Below are 19,724 nucleotides of genomic sequence, written 5' to 3'. Positions count from 1 at the left end.
TTTTAAATTTCTTCGTATATAGGTTCAACAGAGATGTCACTGCTTAGCTCCTGGTCCTGTTCGAATTATGTGACCTTTCTTTTTGGATTTGTTGCGCTTAACAACCGCATATTGGGAGGAGAAAGAAATAAGTAATTTACAGAAAGGAGAGGTGGAGAAGTCGGCTGGCGGTAAGATGACCCTGGCCTGCTACTCCACACTGGGGAAGGAGAAAGGGAAAGTAAGAGGACAGTCAGAGTGCGCATGGAGGATGACGATGTCATAATACAGTGAATTGCTTGGGGTGGCCTGGGTTATACAGGAGATCTCGCACACACTGGATGGCACTCATCTCGCGTAAACGACGTGTAGCGCATACAGCACACGCCTTCCACATGGAGCATATGCCTTGCACACGCACCAGGTCTCACTGTACACACACCGCGCATGGTTGCAGAGAAGAGCTCTTCTCACTTTCATATCCCGGCGAAAACGTTTATCCGCTCACACCACGCACTGTTGCAGAAATTTAACGATGCGTTTCTTCAACATGCCGTCGTCAGTCCTATGTGGGTGGAAGTATTTAGAGTTGAACTCTCACCTACTCATAACCTCTGTACTGCCTCCTTCTCGGAAGTACCTTCTTCCAGAACTAAATCCGGAGAAAGCCAGCGCTGCTTTTATCTCCCCGCAATATTTAATAGACTGCCTAATGAGAGACGCGATTTGAAGAATAAGAGGTCAGTAAAGGAATCCCTGTTAAACTACATTGTCTGGGATTTTGATGTGAAAGAAAGGGGCGGGAAACGCTTCAGATGTTTTGTTTGTGTACCCTTCTTGTATTGGTAGGGTGCAACGATTTATTATCTTCTCTTTTTTTGTGTTACAGTGAGCAGTCACAAGAAACCACTCACCCTTTTTCCTGTTCTCAAATGACTTTTTTGTGTCTCCTTGATTCATTTGCCTTTTTTTCTTTTCCATTTACCTTTACAGTTTCATATGATGTGTCTGTATAGGTAAAAAAAGAGATTTGCCGCCTGCTGCCGTGTTTTGCCCAAGAAGCCATTGGTAGCTTTGGCATACCCGGAAATGTTGTACTGTACTGCCTGACGAAAAATAAACTATTTTTATTATTGTAAATGTGAAACGCGGGAATGCCAACTCAAGGAAATTACAAATGTATATATCTGAGGCTCGTTAATTTAATTCACATGGACGATTAAGAAAAATTTGAAACAGAGCTAAACTTCGTTGTTGACGCTGACTTCAGTTCGGCAATATAATTTTCCCCTAAAATCAAAACTAAAAGTTGGATTAGTTAAATTAAATTAATTAATCGTTTACTTATAGGCTTCCATCAGGTGAATAATGTCTGCCATGCCGTGGAACCCACCTGCACAAACCGCACTAACGTATCTCGTGGGGCTTTTCAAAGAAAAATCTCTACTGAATAATTTGAAACGCCCTGTATAACAGGCATACAACCTTGGAGACACTGAAAGTAAAAAAAAATAAATAAAAAACTCAGTAGCTCCGAAAAACAAGAATGGCGGTGAGGCTTTTTAGAAGGCTTCGACGGACGTGTGCTGTAGAGCAACTTTAGGTAGGAAATTATATTCATTATTGCTCTTCGAAACTGTATTTAAAACCATCAGTGCAAAAGCAGGAGCTGCAGTAAATATAAAATGACAATTCCCTGTTGTCTGGCTAGACCGAATTTAAAAAAAAGTTTGGGTTTTTGGTTTATTTTAACTTGAATATGTATGATTAAGTACAAGTATTTTAGCCTTTCATGCTTTGTTCGCGACTCTAATGCCGGAAAACCAGTTTGGCAAAAGAGATCGGAAGGCAAGATATTGCCGCGAATCTTTGTATTGTTTGTTTGTTCATTCTTCAAAGCTGCCGGCACGCGGCGTTATCGCTTTATTTGTGATGGAAGACGCGACCAGATTTAGCCCGGTTGATCGCACCTTGGCGGTATTGATTGTACGTTGTTCCAGATTATTGTGATAACTTTCCGCGCCTATCTCGAAAGTTCGTTGTCGGCTTCAAATTGAGCGCGGCCAAGAGCGGCGGGCAATGAGTTCGACGACCGCCGAGCACGCTTGTTGCTTTCGCCGCCACCGAGTCATTCAGTCCATTGTGGGCGCAGGTCACCGAGTAAAGTTACTTTTGGAAGCCTTCTTTCGCTGTCTTCCTCACTGCCTGGAGTGCCGTCACCACTACGTGACAATATAACGGTGGTATTTGTGAAATGCAAACCTGGCATCAAGTCGCAGCGCCTATTAGTTTTTTTAACAGTTTTTAGAGCGCAGCTCTTTGGCGCCCGTTTCTGCGTATCGCGGTGTCGCTGTCGCCGTTGTCCGTTGTAACCAGCAATGGACACCCTTTAGGCGGCGAAACGAATGGAGCGGGAGCTTGGAAAGGAGAAAGTAAAAGCGCAACCTCCTCCTCTCCTTAGCAACCGGCGCGCCAGTGGAGGCGCAGCTGGGCATAGCAACCGTTACGTCACACAGTAGCGGTAGCACGAGTGCGCGCGTCGGCGGTGGCAGCTGCACCGCCGCTCCTTCGCCAGGCCTCTCGTTGCAGTCGTGTGATTGAGACGCGTGGCTCCGAAGCGGCCCAGTGATTCCGCGCCAAGCGGTTCGGGAAAGCGGCAGTGGGTTTATTTCATTTTATTTTTATTTGTAACATTCTTTCAGACACGGCGGTCTAGGATGACAGAGCAAAAGGCATATGCTCTCTGCCTGACGAGGGCCCTGTCACCCTTACAGTGCATAGAAAAGTACAAAGGATTACAGAATTATACAAGTGCTAATGTAATAACATGTTGACCACAAAGCTTTCGCCAAGCACACTTTAGAATTTCCAAAGTGTCTTCGATATTTTCGTGAGGAAAGTAAATGCGCAGTATCTGTCTTCCACAGCTGCGAAACCAATAGAGCGGGGGCTTGGGAAGCAGAGGGTAAAATTTCTAAATTGGTTTTTGAGGAAAGGAAAAGCGCAGTATCTGTCTCGCACATCTCGGTGGGCCGCTGATCTAGAGGGAAGGCGCATAACTGCCCTATTGGAACAGTGGACACCTCAATCATGCTTTAAGCTACGTGGCGGTAGTGATAGATGTGCGCTGCGTAGATGTGCGTTTTGGCATTGACAACGTTGTGCCAGAAATGCTGCCACCTGCCAGGGTGGTACGGTGGTTGGGGACTTTAATGTAGATATAAAGGCTAGCGGGAATTTCTTTCCACTTATGCGGGAGAAAATCCCGTTCCTCTCACTCGTAACGGCTCCCACAGCTGTGACAACCTCGCGAAATACTTGCGCAGACCTTGTCTTTGAGAACCAGGCATTGGTGCAGTAAGTCGAGCATATATCTATTTCTCCGCCCACAAAGCTTCCTTCATGACAATCAAGAACTGTTAGTGGAGTATTTCTTGAAGAAGGAATATGTGTGAAAAATAACAAGTTGTCTGTAATTGCGCATGCATCTCTTGCTCGAATTCTTTGCCTCAATCTATCGAACAGCTGAAACAGCTGATGACCTGCGCTCAAATTTCGCTTTATGAAGTAACAAAATCGTCGGCAATTCATTTTAAGTGTATGGGTCCCAGACAATCTTCCGATATTCTATGATCGATATAATTATTGTTTTATGTGCCAGACATTTTATGTCATGAATTTCCAGATATATCTTCTGCCTAAGGCTCCACAGTGCCTTCCAAGCTTTTGAGCATACAAAATCGATTCGAGTGTTCCAGCGAAGATCGGGGCTAAATATAAGGCTCAAGTAGTGATGTTGCATTGTCTTCTGAATTACTTGATTATATGTGCTAGGAAATATTCAAGGGATTCAAGAATTCAAGTTCCACGACGCAGTAGAAAAAAGCCCTAAGATTAAGCCAACCAAACTTAGATTGGAATCCTTGAATCTCCTTGAATTCTAATACATGCCTTATTCCGCAAAACACGCTCCTAGGGGAGTTGCTGCATATGTTTCGAAGGTGAAGCGCAACGAAGAACGGAACGCAGAAGAAGGGACGACGGGATGTGCTCTCCCCGGGACATAGACTGTGGGAGCGCTTGTCGCCGTCGTCCCTTCTTGTATGAGCTGTCCGTTGTTGCACTTCATCTTCTCAGCTTGTTCTGGCTTTCCTTTCACACCAATGTTGTAGGCGTTACCGAAAAAAAGTAACTAAATACGTTACTCGTTACTCGGAAAAAAAAGAACGCGTTACCGACCTACGTTACCTACAAATAAACGTAACGAGTTACTGTTACCGTTACCGAAGAAAAGTATCGCACGTTACTTTGCCGTTACTCCATGGCGATAAATTTTAATCAGTGCGTCTTTGCTGTAAGAACTCAAGATAACAATTTTATAAACCTCATATTTCACATAATTCCAACTTCACAAAAAAAACATAGCTGACCTCAACAAATCTACAGTAATTGTGGTGCGCTTATGCGTGCGAAATTACGCGGAAATTGTGTAGCAATAAAGAAATGCTTAAATGCCATAGTTCCGGAAAAATATATATTTGCGCACATAAAGAATCTTTTTTCACTTGAACCTGCATAATTATCGCAAAAATGCGAATGTTTATGTTAAGATGTTCAAGGTCAGCCTCGCGCGCTTAGGAGCTCAGTAACCAGAAACGTAGCCGCAGTTGCAGATAGAAATGAGCAAAACTTATTTTGACAAAAATGTTGATAAACCACGACAACTTTATAACAGCTACAACTTGCAGTTGAAGTTAAGCAACAGCTGCATTTCAAAGCTGTCATCGGACAGCTTGCCTTGCTTCTGGGTGGGTTGATTCTTGTTGGTTTGTTCCTTGTTCTGGCCAAGTGAGAAAAGGGGGTGGGGGGGGGGGGTATGACTATGAAGGGAGAAAGTTGGAGCGAAAGTGTTGTCGAGCAGAAATTGTTTAGAAAGTTCAGTATGAGGTAGCTCACTACTGCCGGCGAAGGAACAAGGGCCCATTTCCTTTTTTTCTCTCTACTTCGGTCGGTGCTACAGCCCGTTGACTGCAATCCCCTTTTCTGTGTTGTACCATTGGACCCTTTCGACGGCTCTCTTGGGGCCATCTTGAAGTAAACTGGCGACATTCCTGGGTTTACTCAGCAAAGGGAACTGCTTCCACAAAGAATGCGAGAGTGTCGCCTGTGAAAGAGACCCGTTGGTTGGAAAACAAGCTTACGGAGAAACTGACTTCCCAATTTCCGCAAATGGTCCATTGGTGGCTCGGCATGCGTCCACTCTTTAGAAAGTTGTGTGTGTGTGTGAGTGGTTTAGGGGTGAAGACAAGTGTTTGAATGCGTGTTCGTGCTTTTTTTTTAGTTCAGTGCGTCGTCAAGGGCAGGTGTTTTCTGGCGTACATGCGAGCCGTAACAAGGGTCGTCGAGAGCACCTGCAGATTTTGTTTATTTGCAACATCACTTTCGGCGTTTTTTTTTCTGAAAAAGAGGCGGAGGGGAACAATTGAAATAAATAGTAACTAGTAACGTGACACCTCACGTTACCGGAAAATGTTAACGTAAGTACGTTATCCGTTACAGTTCCGAAATGGTAATGAGTACGTTACTAAGTTACAGAAAAAAGTAACGCGTGAGGGCCGTTTCACATGCTGCGACTAGAAAGAAAATAGTCGGCCTAGTCGGTGGCGCCGCAGTGCGATTTTCGCACAGTGCTTTCACATGCAACGCGTACCCAGCGAATTCGGTCGGAGGGACACGCAAGGTTGCTCGATGTTCGGATAGGCAACCCACGATTAAACGCGACAGAAACGCTGCACGGAATGCGTTGATGATGTTATGACCAGCGTGTTTTTAGATGCAAGGCAATATTTCGTATGTTTTGATTAGAATAAACAGTTTTGCTTACGCCGCGGGAACAGCTCCCACGTGACCTCACGCCGTCACGTCACGTGCCGTCTCGGCGTGGCATCACGTGGGAGCTGTTCCTGCGGCGTAAGCAAAACTGTTTATTTTAATCAAAACATACGAAATATTGCCTTGCATCTAAAAACGCGCTGGTCATAACATCATCAACACATTCCGTGCAGCGTTTCTGTCGCGTTTAATCGTGGGTTGCCTGTGCGAACATCGAGCAACCTTGCGTGTCCCTCCAACCGAACTGCAAGTATTGTGGCAGCCATAGAAGGCCTCGAATACAATGTACTGCTTAGGCCCCCACCAACTTTTTAACCAAATAATTCGCACAGGTGGGCTACCTCGACCTTCCTAGAGTCCAGCATACAAAGGCTGCGTTTACATATGATAGTCGATATTTAACGAAACAAAATTGACTTCCTGAACCCGAAATCACTCTGTTTTGCGGATGTTGCGGGTTATACCACGGACCGTAAGCTGTGTGACTTCGTAATGTGGCCACGCATCAATCTGAAGCGACGATGTAGTTGCGGTAACTTCACCTTCTGACGTGCTGCTGAGGAAAAGAGCAGCCGATATTAGAGCATTCGTAGTGGCACTCAGTATCCTCTCCTTATGCAGCCGATTCACTTCACAAGTTACATTCCGCTTGTCGCACGACGTAAGCACACGAGGATTTTTAGAGCGGCAGCTGCATTGTGTCCCAGGATAGAATTTTCTAGCGCATAGGCATTTTGCCACCTTTCGATATTCCTTACTCATTACGAGGCTGTTGACATACGAATAAGGGACCGCCAACACTTGATTGAGCGCCGTGTATTTGAATGATTAATTTTAGGAACATTGCACCTCAACAATGTATCTGAATCCCGCAGCATCCAGCGTAGAGGAGCGGAAACAGTTATCTCTGTTACTTTTTCGGTAGCGTGCGCGGAATCGTTGAAGACTTTTTTCGGCGACATCTCCTGTGAATCCTTTTCTGAGAACTCCTTTTTTTATACACCAAGCGAAGAAAAAGAACACATCATTGCGGAATCCCTACGATGATTGTGAGAGTACTTGTATCAGATGAAATGCAGTGATTTGTTCGCAAGCAGTATTTAGCACTGATCGGTACATGACGCATCCTCAATAGACACTTTTAGTTGGCCGTACGGAACGGCGTTACGTACGCAGGAATGTTGCGGGTCGCGAGTGCGCATGCGCAGAACGTTCCGTACCGCTGGGCCACTTGCGTACGTACGCACGCATCGTGTCGTTGCGTGCGTGCGCTACGGGCACGTTACGGGTTGCGTTGACAACATGGAGGCGCCCAGCTCGCCCGCTTCGAAATAAAAACATGTCGCCGCTGCATTCTCCGGCGGGATAGCTCGCTCAAGTGGTAGCGGTTCGCTTTTATTTTGCACACTCTCGCCCACACGCAGAAGTATAAGCGATAACTAGTTCCTGTTTTTCAAATAATTTGGCGATTTTCAAGCTGTAGGCCTAACTGTGTTTACCTCGTAGCAACGACACCTGGCGGAGCACTTCTCTGGCTTTTAGTCAATTATTTCATTTTCTTCTGCTTGCATAGTTTTTCTTGGAACAAATAAAAAAGACTCGCGATGCAGCCAGCTTCGTTACCAGTAATTAAATGCTTCTCGGCATTTCGATTGCTGCTGTGGTAGTCGCGGAGCACACGAGAATCACAATCTGAAGCAAACAAAACAGCGAGAACGGCTGGAGGAGGATTGGCGAGAGGCTTGGCTTGGCTGATGTCAAGAACTTTTCAAGCATCAGTTCTTATTTCTTGCGCCAGATGGCGCGGAGAAGCACAGCGGATAATTTTAGGATGCGCTTGGTACGTCCACTCGGAAGGACGCTAACGTACGGCTAACTAAAAGTGTGATGGACGCGGCATTCGTACCGTACGCAACGTAGTGTGCGTTGCGTACGTAAGCCCGTTACGTACGGCCAACTAAAAGTGTCTATTGAATCTTTTCGAGGGTGTTGCGGACGGAGGGGCCCTGGAGTTGCGGTGGGTCGTTCAGGCACGCAGGTCCCGGCTCGGAAGGACGATGGCGAACTCCATTAAGGAGGAAACTGTACAAAAGGTTTATTCTACATATTTACAGACGAAACGGGAGTGCTCTGATCAGAGAAAAACATCCCGTTAAATACGGTTCGTATTCCCCAGATCACTGACTGGGGAATTAAGTTCGAGGAACGCTGTCCAATCGGATGGGCAGTTGATGACGCTGGTGGTAACACCCACGGCAGAGGCGGTGCCGGGCTCTCTCGCTTTCTCGCAGCTCGGGGGATGGGAAGGGGTAGATCAACAAACACTGATGTGTCGCCTTGATCACTGCGGCAACTCCTCTGCTCGCTCCCTCCCAGCAGGTGAACGACGAAGCACGAGGCCTCTGTCGAGGACACAGCCGTCTTTCAATTAGCAGCACCGCTGGCGGCCCGAGGGTAGACTCGACCACTGGACGTCGCCGCCGTCGCCGCTGCTTCCGCCGGTGCTTAGCCTTCGCCGCATCTTTAACGACGACCCACGTCTGGTGGTAATCGCTCCCAGATCCGTGCTCTCCGACCTTGACACCGCATCTTGCTTCACGATGACACACGTCTGGAAGTAATTCTTTCCAGGCCCGTGTACTACGATCCTAACAAGGGGGACAGTTCAAGGTTTCTGCAAAGAACTACCGCACGGTGTGTAGTTTAACCCTACCTAGGAAATCTGGTGTTGGCTATTCCCGGCACCAAAGGGTACACTGCACACTGAGACAATCATGCGTGTAACAAAGAGTATATGCAGTGGATAGTAGAGACCTCTTGAGGGATACTGGAGGGAATGTTTGGAGCAGATAATACACAAGAACACCAAATGGCACCTAGTTCGGTAAACAACTCGCGTGAAGGCCGGTTCACATGCAAGCGACGCATTATAGAGATGCATTCAGAAACATCCCTCATTCGTTCTCCGTGACTCCGTCAAAGAAGTCGTACTTTGACTTCCTCACTGTATTCTTTGGAGCTTGCACTGCGTAAGCGATATGTGTTTCAGACTCCCGGTGTAAGCTCTGTGCAGATATGCTTTGATTTCTTACGCGTAAGCGCTTTCTATTTCTTTTAGGTAAGCGCTCCTCAGGCATTTAGTAAACCTTGCGTACAGGCAAATTTTAATTATTAAAATCAAATCAAATCACATAAAGCCTTATTTTAACATCGTGATGTTGGGTGGGCACATACAAAAAGCCAAAAAGAGGCTTGACGGGGAATGTGCCCCCCTGTACAGGGCAGAGGTGGTTACATCAGCGGGGTGAGTTACAAATAAACAGTAAAAAACATCATGTGGTATCTGCGTGCAGCAAAGGTAATAAAATACTCATTAATGTTTCTGTTACCGTAAAATATTCCCGTTCATTGTCAGCCCAGTTGGTAGTGCGGCTGTGCCGGACAGGTGGTGGTACCGCTCCATCCCCTGACTGGGTCAAATTTTTCCTTCAACTGCGCAGCATTTCAGAAAGGTGTCTTGCTCACGTTTGTAACCTTCTACATGCATTCACTTGAATTCTGATGAGTTACTCTCATATGTGTTAGCATCATGTTGACGTGGTGTTGGATATGATGAATGGGTTAGAGTAACGTTGGTTTGTCATCCAGTGTCCTGAGGTCTTTGAGCCTGAGGTATAATTCCTTTTCAACCAGCGAACCCTGGGCATATCTTCACCTGCGACAGGTACGAGTACAACTTCCAATTAAAGGTGGTTCTAGTTTTTCTACATATCTATGAAATTCATCGAGCTCCGATTAAGAGCTGCAGTAGATGCGGGCTCGTTGGTACTGCACGAAATTTCTGCAGTGAGTGGTTGGCTGATACCTGTTTACATCACTGTACAGTTTTATATAATTGTGTTTTTCTTTGTGGTCTCATACCTGCAGCGACTCTACGGCCATTAGTGTAGTGCGGAGGGAAATAATCACTGTGATAGCACAGATGATCATATCCTTGCAGCTGTGAAAGATGATGAATAAACAAAAAAGTAGTATACAAGTAGTTAACATGATGCTTGTATATTTCAAACACTCAGTAGCACGGAAGCTGGAATAACAAGCAGCTGAAAGAAGTAATCGTCAAACTTATACCAGCAGAACATTTATCAGATCGGAGATATACAGGGTCTGTTCTGAAAGTAGTAGGACTCATTTATTTTGATAAAATTTATTCATGAGAGTAGTGAAAACGATTAGAATTTTTCAAAGTAGCACCCTTGCGCACCTACACGATGCTGCTAATGAGTTTTACAGCTTTCGTACGCCTCCAGGAACGCCTGGACCAGAATGCTTTTTAGCTCCCTCGTCACGGCCTGTTGAACCGCCTATACCGATCCGTGATGTTTCCCCTTTAGCGTCGCTTTTATTTTCAGGAATAGAAAAAAGTCTGGCGGGGCCAAGTCGGGGCTGCAGGGGGGCTGAGGCAGCGTTGCCGCCTTGTGCTGGGCAAAAAATCGGGGTCCTCATTCACATGATGAACAAGATCCTGGCAGATCGCTTTCCGGTTGGCCTTTTGCTTCCAGCACCAACTTTGAGCACACTTTCCTCATGGCTAAGTTTTCTGTCACGATCTCAAAAACTTGGGTTTGAGGACTGTGCAAGTCATCAGCAATCATTCTAATACTCATCCTACGATCACTGCTAAGTAAATTTTTCACTCGCTACACATTTTCGTTGGTCTTACTGGTCGAAGGGCGTCCGGAGCGGTCATCGTCTTTCACTCTTTCCTTACCTTCTCGGAGCAGCTTACGCCACTCAAAAAACACCTGGTCTACCCATAGCAGCGTCACTGTACGCCTCCGTAATCATGTTGTGAGTCTCTTTGCCCGTTTTACCAAGATATACACAAAGCTCGATCGCGTATCGCCGATCCGGTAAACGCCCCATGATTCTGCGTGACGAGACGTTTCGACAGGGGTTCACATTACAATCGACCTGCTCTCCTCAACGGCCGACAGCCGACTGGCGATTTTCCCCAGCATTCCCAATATCCCCCTTCAACGATCCTGCACGCGCAGACCACCTCTCGTCCGCCCGTTCGCCCAGGAAAAAACCAGTCCTACTACTTTCAGAACAGACCCTGTAAGATGGAGGGTGTTCCTGGGGGAAATTTTGGTAATCCTTCCTCTCATCTGTAGTCTTAGGAAAAGAGCTGTGCCGGAATATGTTAATCCTGCTAGCGTATTCGCGCAACTTTTCATGAATGGTGAGTAGGGGCACATACAGATGTTGCATTTTTAGATTCCTATCTTCGCCCCGCCGCGGTGGCTCAGTGGTTACGGCGCTCGGCTGCTGACACGAAACACGCGGGTTCGATCCCGGCCACGGTGGCTGAATTTCGATTGAGGAGAAATTCTAGAGGCCAGTGTACTGTGCGATCGCAGTGCCCCAGGTGGTCGAAATTTCCGGAGCCCTTCACTGCGGCGTCCCTCATAGCCTTAGTCGCTTTGGGACGTTAAACCCCAACAAACCAAACCAGAATCCAGTCTTCACGAATGCCTGTTCTGGATTGCTGAAGATTTTAAAATATATCGGCAAGCGCAAGTATTTCCTTCTTATTGGGAGCAGCGGGCCACACCAGGCGTTTAAAAATATCTGCAGATCTTTATGAAATTCATAGTCACATGACAAAGGGTGGCAGCACGTGCCTGTGTGCTTTCAAGCTTTGGTATGCATGACTCAGTTGACGCATCCCAAGCCCTGCAAGGAAAGGACGAACAGTTGACGGATATGTTTCCTATAGATTAGCTGGTGCCTGCGTAAGCAAGACGCGGCTTCAACGAATTGTGGCGAAAATCAGCCGGCGCCGGGCTCTGAAACGGTGACGTTGAAAAGCGCGGATGCGCATTGCACACTGCAGTAAAGGAATGGCATTACGCAGCTGGTCGAGGGTCTTGTGTGATTGTACTGCAATGCACAAAGCTCCTGGCATCGGCGGGAGCGAAAGTTCCACTGTCACAGAATTTTGTCAACAGATCTGAAAATAAAACCTGAAAATAAAATAGCCATGATAATAAGTGATGCTTGAACCGCTGCTTTAATGCGCGCATTGGAACGACAACGGCACAGGGTTCGACTTTCCAACCCACTTTTGAGTGCCGATTCTTCCTATCATCAGCGCCAGACTTCAAGCGAAGCTGAGGACGCGGCAGGAGTAAGCTGGCGCTTACTGAAATACCTATACTTGGTAAAAGATTACCAATGCAAGCAACGCTGCAGCTGAAGCGCGCCTTTTTAAATTCCACTCACAAGAGCCATGCATGACAGCTATACCGGTATCAAGAAAGTAGGCATAGAAAACGATGCACCAGCTCGACGAGCTCGACCGAACCAAGATGGAAACCGGAAGCGGGCGCGACGTTGACAGACCGCCAAGCAGTTTCGCATATCTATATTAACTGATTTTTTTCTCTCATGTTGTGTCGGTTTCAAATTCACCTGAAGGGTACCTGGAGGTCGCTTGAGGAGTATACGGAAACTGCTTCTTCATTTGTTGCGATTGCTCTACTCTTGGAAAAAAAGGTAGTGAAAACGTAGTAACGGCTGCTGTTACAACCTTTTTTTTCACCCATGCTACCTATGTACTATGTTCCTACGACCTTGTTACTACCTCGAAAGCAAATTAAGTAGTAACAAGGTAGTAACAAGGTAGTGACTTCTGCTGTTATTACGTTTTTTGGCAGTTACTAAACTTGTACTACCTCATTATAACCCTGGTAGTATCCATTACTACCTTGATTTGGAAATGGATGATCGGAATATGCACATAATATGTATACTAACATTCCTGGTGACATTGCTACTCAATGCCCCATGTTTTTATGTGATGAAAAGTGTTTACTAAATGGCAGCCAATCTAATAAAATTGGCAGTGCTGTTTTTTGTTTTCAATACAATATATACGCAGCACCTATGTGTTCCATTCTTTAGTTTGATTTCTTAATTGCACTTTTTCACCAACCCCAAGCTACTGTGGCTGACTTGTGCTCATTTTTCCTTCTGGTTTTACTGCGAGATGCATCCATGTCCAGTGTTTTCTCATTTGGGATGGTTTTTCGGACATACGACCTAATTTCTTTTTAATAAGTAAAGAGAGTGGTCATTGTCAGCTACATGTGTGCAGTGTTCCAGCCCTTACCACAGCCTTTCAACAGGCTAGAGCAGTTTGCCTAAAGAAAATGAATAAATATTAAAATGCACTATGCAAACAAAATTACTCTTTATTCCCGGGGCTCAAAGGAAAGAAAGACTAGACATTTTCAACTAAACAACAGGTAATAAATGTTACTACCTTGCAGTTACTACGTACAGTCACTACCTAGGTAGTCATATGTGTGGCGGTTGTTGCTACCCCAATATGTAGTAACCTCAACTACTTTTTTTAGAGTGTAGAGTGTGGCTGACGAGACAGTTTGAGTCAATTGAAACATTGAAGCAGTAATTGTTACCGCTTTTGTATGCCTCATGTGACCTCAACTCACTTTGTTAGTCGTGGTGGAACTGGGAATTATGGTTTATAGTTTAGGGGGGTCTAACGTCCCAAAGCGACCAAGGCTATGGGGGACGAAATAGTGAAGGGCTCCGGAAATTTCGACCACCTCGTGTTCTTTACCGTGCACTCACATCACACAGTACACGGACCTCTAGAATTTCGCCTCCATCGAAATTCGACCGCCGAGGTCGGGATCGAAGCCTCGATCGTCTTTCGGGTCAGCAGCCCCACTGAGCCACTGCGCCGGCAAAGCTGGGAATTGTTCCCCTAGTTAGACTAGTCAAGATTTCCAACACGGTGCTCCTTTGTAAAAGAAAAAATGGCACCCTTGTCCTTTGCTAGTTATAAAAAAATGCAGATATGCTTACTAAATAGCCAAATACAGCGTGAGGAAGGCGCGCGCGTGTTGAGGGGAGGCGGTGGCACGCCAGATCAGAGCTGCGGGTGCCACTGGCCGCATCAGGGACCATACACGCACGACTACGTCCTTGTAAAGGCTGGTTCACATGCGTGGAAGCGGCTGAGAACTGAGGAGCGCAGCGCGGCGAAAAATTTGTAACTTGTTAGAATATCGCCGCTTTGACTGCTGGAGTCGCTGCGATGGCTCTAAATAGCTTTTGAGCAGCAGCAACAAAGCGTTTTCACGTGCATGTGAAACTGGCTTTACTCGACCGCGCGGCGGTGTTGTGCGGGCCTCCGCCAGTTGTAGAGAAAAACAACGAAAAGCTTGTACCGTCTTCCCAATTTGAGAAAGAAAAGAACTCTCCGAGCAAATGAAATTTCCCTAGATTATAAAAAAAACTGTTTTGGCAGCACTGGTCTAGGCAGCGAGCGCTGGCCTATATTCAGCAAGAGCGAATCACGTGGTTAATCACGTGACACAACTGGCAAGAGCGAGCTGTCGTAGTGGCGGTCGGCGCAGCGGCGGAATGAGCGGTAACAGCTGCGACAGATCACGTGGTATGACATCACAGCCGCACCTCCGGCGAGCCTCCAGTTAGACGTCAAATCCAGGCCTGATTTGACCTTCAGCTTTGCATGTGAGAAGTGGAGCTATTCGCTCCGAAAAAACTGGCTTTGTTTTGCTATTGTTACGGCGGTAGCCGTTATCGGCGAGAAAAGCAGCGGATCTAGCATGCGATCACGTGAGTGACATTCGGGACTTTGAAACGTTGGAGGCGTGATGAGGCAAGGCGCTGCGATGACGACAGGCAAAAGGCGGGTAGAAGACAAGGCGTGCGAAAGAAACCGGGGCTGCAGCTGGAGTGGCGCGGAAGCCAGAAGTTATCGCCTAACACAGCTCGGTACTGGGATACAGTTGGCATGGGTACTCCTCTGGTCGTTGCTCTGTTTTCGCGAGGTTCTGCTTTGGAAAGAGTTGGCGGCTATAGCTAGGACGTCATGGGGAAAAGGGGGGATGAGCAAATGCTGTCGTGACGAAAGCAAGGAAACGGGAAGAAGGGTGTGCGCGGTGTGACTCATGGGCCGCCGCTGCGCGTGTGAGCGCGGTGAGGACAGAGAACTTCACCAGGAGCCTACAACTCTATGGTAGCGTAAAGATGGGTTGCGCAAAAGGGACAATCACATGAAAGAAGACGGTTCTTCTTCCAGGTGATTGTCCCTTTTGCACAGCCCATCTTTACGCGACAATGAACCAACATGACCAACGACTCGTCTTGCTGAACTACATATCCATGTCGGCAATTTAGACGTCGACCTGTGTGAGATGCGTCGTTAATGTTATCGCCCCTGAATATCATCGATGCACTCTAACCACCCACCACTCATAATATACACCAGCATGAAGCATTTCAGGTTTCAGTAAGTCAACCAGTCAGTGGTCTCATAGGAAAATATTTAGTTGATAATGTTATGAGTTGATCAGTTATATGATTGGACATATAATACCAACTACTCATTCAACAGGTTCGTTGTAAATCATCGACACCAGAGCATTCACAGTTCTTGAAGAATATGAGTAGTTTCAACAACCTCGGGAACGAAAACAACCTAATATGTGGATACATTCGCGAGTTCGAGAAGCCATACAGCGAGTACGGTTCGAATCGCACATGCCGCTTGATACCGAAGCGTAGTAATTATTACAAACTTCGGCTAGAACTAGAGCATTAGAAGCTATTAGATACGTCTAAAAGCTGGGCCACAAGGGGCCGACCTTAAGTGTTACCTGAGTGTCGCTACGGTGGAGCAATTGCCGGCATATATACAAACGGCAAGTCTGACCAACAATTTCCAACTGCCTCAATGTCTAGAAGCCAGAACGAGCGCCGTTATTAAGAAAGCGATATTGTCACGTAGTGGTGACTGCAGTCCGGCGAACAGGAAAACAACGAGGGTGTCTTCGAAACGGAACTCTTTATTTGGGCTGACTTGCGCCCACAAAGAACTGAATCACTCGGCGGCGGCGTAGCAACAAGCGTGCTGGGCGGTCGTCGAACAGAATGCCCGCCGCTGTCGGCCGTGCTCTTTTTAAAGCTGATAGCGAGCATTCGAGATAAAGCTTAGGAAGTTACTAGAACCTTCTGGAACAAACTAGAACCGGCTCCGTCCGCATGCGATCAATCGAGATAAATCTAGGCGCGTCTTGCGTCACAAACGAAGCGATAAAGCGGCGCGTCGGCAGCCTTGAAGCATGAACAAACAAATACTACAAACGAACGCTACAAAGATCCGCGGCAATATTTTCTGTGAGCGATGATTATTGTGCGAAGGCATAGGAGCGACGAGTGATGAAGTGAGAAAAGCCTTGAAGAACTATTGAAGCCCAGAACGGATGTATGATGAGGCCTCTTTTTCCAAGCAGCATAAGAAGCTGGACTGATCGGGCAGCGAGCCTTTGCTACAGAGGTTGATTGAACCGGCCGCTCAGCTGCCGGAGACCGCCAAGCTTCATTGCGGCTCTCCGCTTCAGCTGTGTGTACGGGGAGGAGATGCGCTCGCAGGCAGCAGCCCATGTAGCGTGCACAACGGGGGTAAAACCACCCCATGTGCCTCTAAAATGCAAAGCTTCTAACGCTGTTTTCTTTTTCTTTTTTGTCTGGAGAGCCAGGCTAAAGCGGGTAAAACGGAAACGGGTATTGAAAACTACGACCCAGAGATGAAACGAAAGTTAATTGAGAAGACTGCTTTTAATCTGCCTAGTCGGAATTAGCGCCATATTGCATGGGCCTCGATGGCCAGATAGCATTCGCGAACGCCAGCGTCGAAAGGAGCTTCCTACGCACGCAGGCGCAAACGAAAGCAGCATGTTAGTCGCACTCAGTAGGTGAGCGCGCAGCGCATCATTTGCGCCCAGTACACTGTCGCGCAAAGTGATGGCACTGAAGCGAAAACGCCGCCTTGTGATGTCAAATCAGGTACCGAACACACTCGTGCATTAGAGCTGTGCACTGAAGGGCGGAACATTTGCTGTTTCGGCCCGGGATTCGGTTCTGGTAGCGGCGTCTGCAGTCCGGTGCCGACCATCGCAGTGCCATCGAAAGCACCCGCGGGCAATGTGCGGAATTCTACTGCTCATCCATTCTTAATGAACCTATATAGTTGCTGATAACAGGCACATAGCCAGAGATTTTTTCGGGAGGGGCCCAAGGTAATTCCTTCTAGCTGGCGGGGGTCACGCTGGCAGCTGGCAGAACAGTGCCAAAAACAGGGGGGGGGGGGGGGGGGCGATTCCGGGGCGGGGGCGAGCCCCCTTGGGCCCACCCTTGGCTACCCTCCTGGCTGATAAATCCAGATGCGAGTTGGAATTGGAAACAATTGAAGGTCGTACGGGCATGGCCACACCAATCAGCATTCCTTCAGTGTATTCCATCGGCAAAGAGATAAGGTTTACATAAACTGCCTTTGAGCACCATGGTTGTACAGTACGCTCTAATTTCTCTGAGTCCTAACAATCTTCTTTTTATTTTTGATTGATTTATCGATGTTTTTCTAATGCTAGAACTGTAGAAAGTTTGACTTACTTTACAGTTTTTCGCCAAATGCGTTTGTACGCCTTTTCGATGCGATTTGAAATCGACCACCGCCGAGCCTGCGCTTTTATCTTCTCCACGATGTTGTTGTCGACCTCGCACAGCATTTTAAAATGGTCCGAATTTCCAGAGTCAAAGCCCCACGTTCTATTTGGGCCCATTAAAAAATTTCGCATGTAAGAAGCCTGAATGCGGCGAATGTTGTACTGTCCTGTTCAAAAGCTGCCAGGCCACCCAGTGTCCTCATGAATCCTGTAGTGCAGCTCATGCGACAAGCCTAGCGCTCCAAGTATTCTTCGCGGCTTTCTTCAAGCCTGCCCTGCAGAGCTTCGCACTGCCGCGGCTGCTACTGGAGCTCCACTAAACCCGATGGCACGAGCAGCAAACCCGATGGCACGAGAACTTCCGAAAACGGCTGTATTTGGGAATTCTTAGAAGTTGTTAATACAGCAAAACAGTATTGTACTCCAGGTGCCGTCAATAGACTCAGCCCGGTTCCGTCTGTTGCCATACACAGTCCTCTCCCATTTGCTTTCAAGCAGCCTTCTTTTGTGCCAGTTGCTGCCGCTTTGCATACCCACGAAAATTTTTAAATCAACCACCCACCACACTTTCTGCGGTCCCCTGCAACCTTTACTTTCCCTTAGCCCTCATCCGAAAGGGAGATCCGCACGACGTACGTCACCGCGGACAAGCAAATAACGTGACGAACGGTCCCGTCCCGCCGAAGCGCTGGCGATGGAGCGGACGGAAGGACTTTCTCCCGCCGTTGCTCTCCGCGTCTTTCATGAGGAAGGTGGTTCGAGAGTGTTCAACATGGAAGTCGTTCGGAAACGACGGCTCGGTCGCCATGTACCAGGCGTTGCCTCACGACAAAGACATCGAGACTGTATTGAGAGTCGAAGTGATCTAGCATGCCGCGTGATCCTGTCAGAGGAAGTACGCTGCTCGCGTCATTGTCGCGGCATTCGTTGAAAAAGTGCGGGGAGCTATAAACAGCGCCGTCGGAGATCTCTGACTTAATCGGATCGACAATGCTTACAACATAACACCCCACACTTTGATAGTCATCTAAGGGACACGGTTTTAGTGGACATACTTTGATAATCATTGTGTGTGTGAGAGTGCGTGAGTGTTGAGTATGTTTGATGTCACTTTTTTTTCACCCTCTTCTTTCATCCTCACCTGGAGTAGCATGCCAGGCCTATAACCAGGCAGACCTCTCCATTATCCATTAAAGTCTCTTTCCTTCCTTTCCACAACAAACACGATTAAGCAGGGTAAATCAAGTGCAGAGGCGGCACAAATATCACAGCGGGCGCCTGCTAAAAAAAAATGTATTTGAGACCAAACTCGGGAGTTTAAACCTCTAAATATACACAGTGCTTTTTTAGAAGGTTCAAAAGTTAAAAACTCGGCAGATACACTTAAGACTGCTTACGTGTGAAGGCCGGCTCGCATGCAGGCGAATGAGCGATTGAGCGGCGCGTCGCCTTTTGAATTTCCAACTTGTTGGAACCTCGCCGCTCACCGCCGCGACGAGTAGTAGTAGTGGTTTAATAGAACACAATAAATGGAAGGTAAAGATTTTTGCTGGCCCCGGCATCTGCCATCGCTGCTGGAAGCACCTGAGCTGAGGCAGCGGAAATAAAGGATAGCAGGCAGTGTGTAGAAGTGAAATGAAAGAGGTGAGGGGACAGGTAGAAAGGATAGGGGGAGAGGTGCAGTGCAATAAATCGGTTTACATATTAACATACTATATACAGGTGGCACGCGCATGATCATCTAGTTAAGCACAGTACAAACACACGCGCAGGACACAATTCACAGTACAGATGGAGTGGGGCGTCCAGCTGTTCATCGTCCAAGGTAGCGTTCGTTCACTGCGCGTCCCTACCTGGCGGAGAACAGACGGGATGTCAAGCCGGTGTATTCGAGGAATGCACTGAGGCTCACCATTGTTCGCTCACGGATATGCTCCCTGCCCTGCGGACGCGACGACTTAAAAACAGGTTTCTGCACCGCGGCGGCAGGATTTGCTAGGGTTTTCGCTTGCATATGAAAATGAAACAGGCTTGTGAAGGCGTAAACCCGCCCGCTCACTTCGTGAACGCAGCTGCGGAGTGATTTAATCTGATACCACGCAGCTGGCATCTACCTCTGTGTGTCTCTACGTAGCCAGCATGTGGTTGTTTTTATTTTGCTTTTATTATTATCACATTCATGAAACCGCAAATTCAAAAAAATACAGCCACTATGCTCCCTGGTTCCTGTGACTGTTGGCTTCCGTCGTGTGGGTGTGGCCCTTGTTCCACAACGTTTCAGGAACT

The sequence above is a fragment of the Amblyomma mixtum genome, chromosome 3 (genome assembly GCF_055824585.1).
Source record: "Amblyomma mixtum isolate Tamu chromosome 3, ASM5582458v1, whole genome shotgun sequence".
NCBI lineage: Eukaryota > Metazoa > Arthropoda > Arachnida > Ixodida > Ixodidae > Amblyomma > Amblyomma mixtum.
This window is presented reverse-complemented; position numbering follows the sequence as displayed.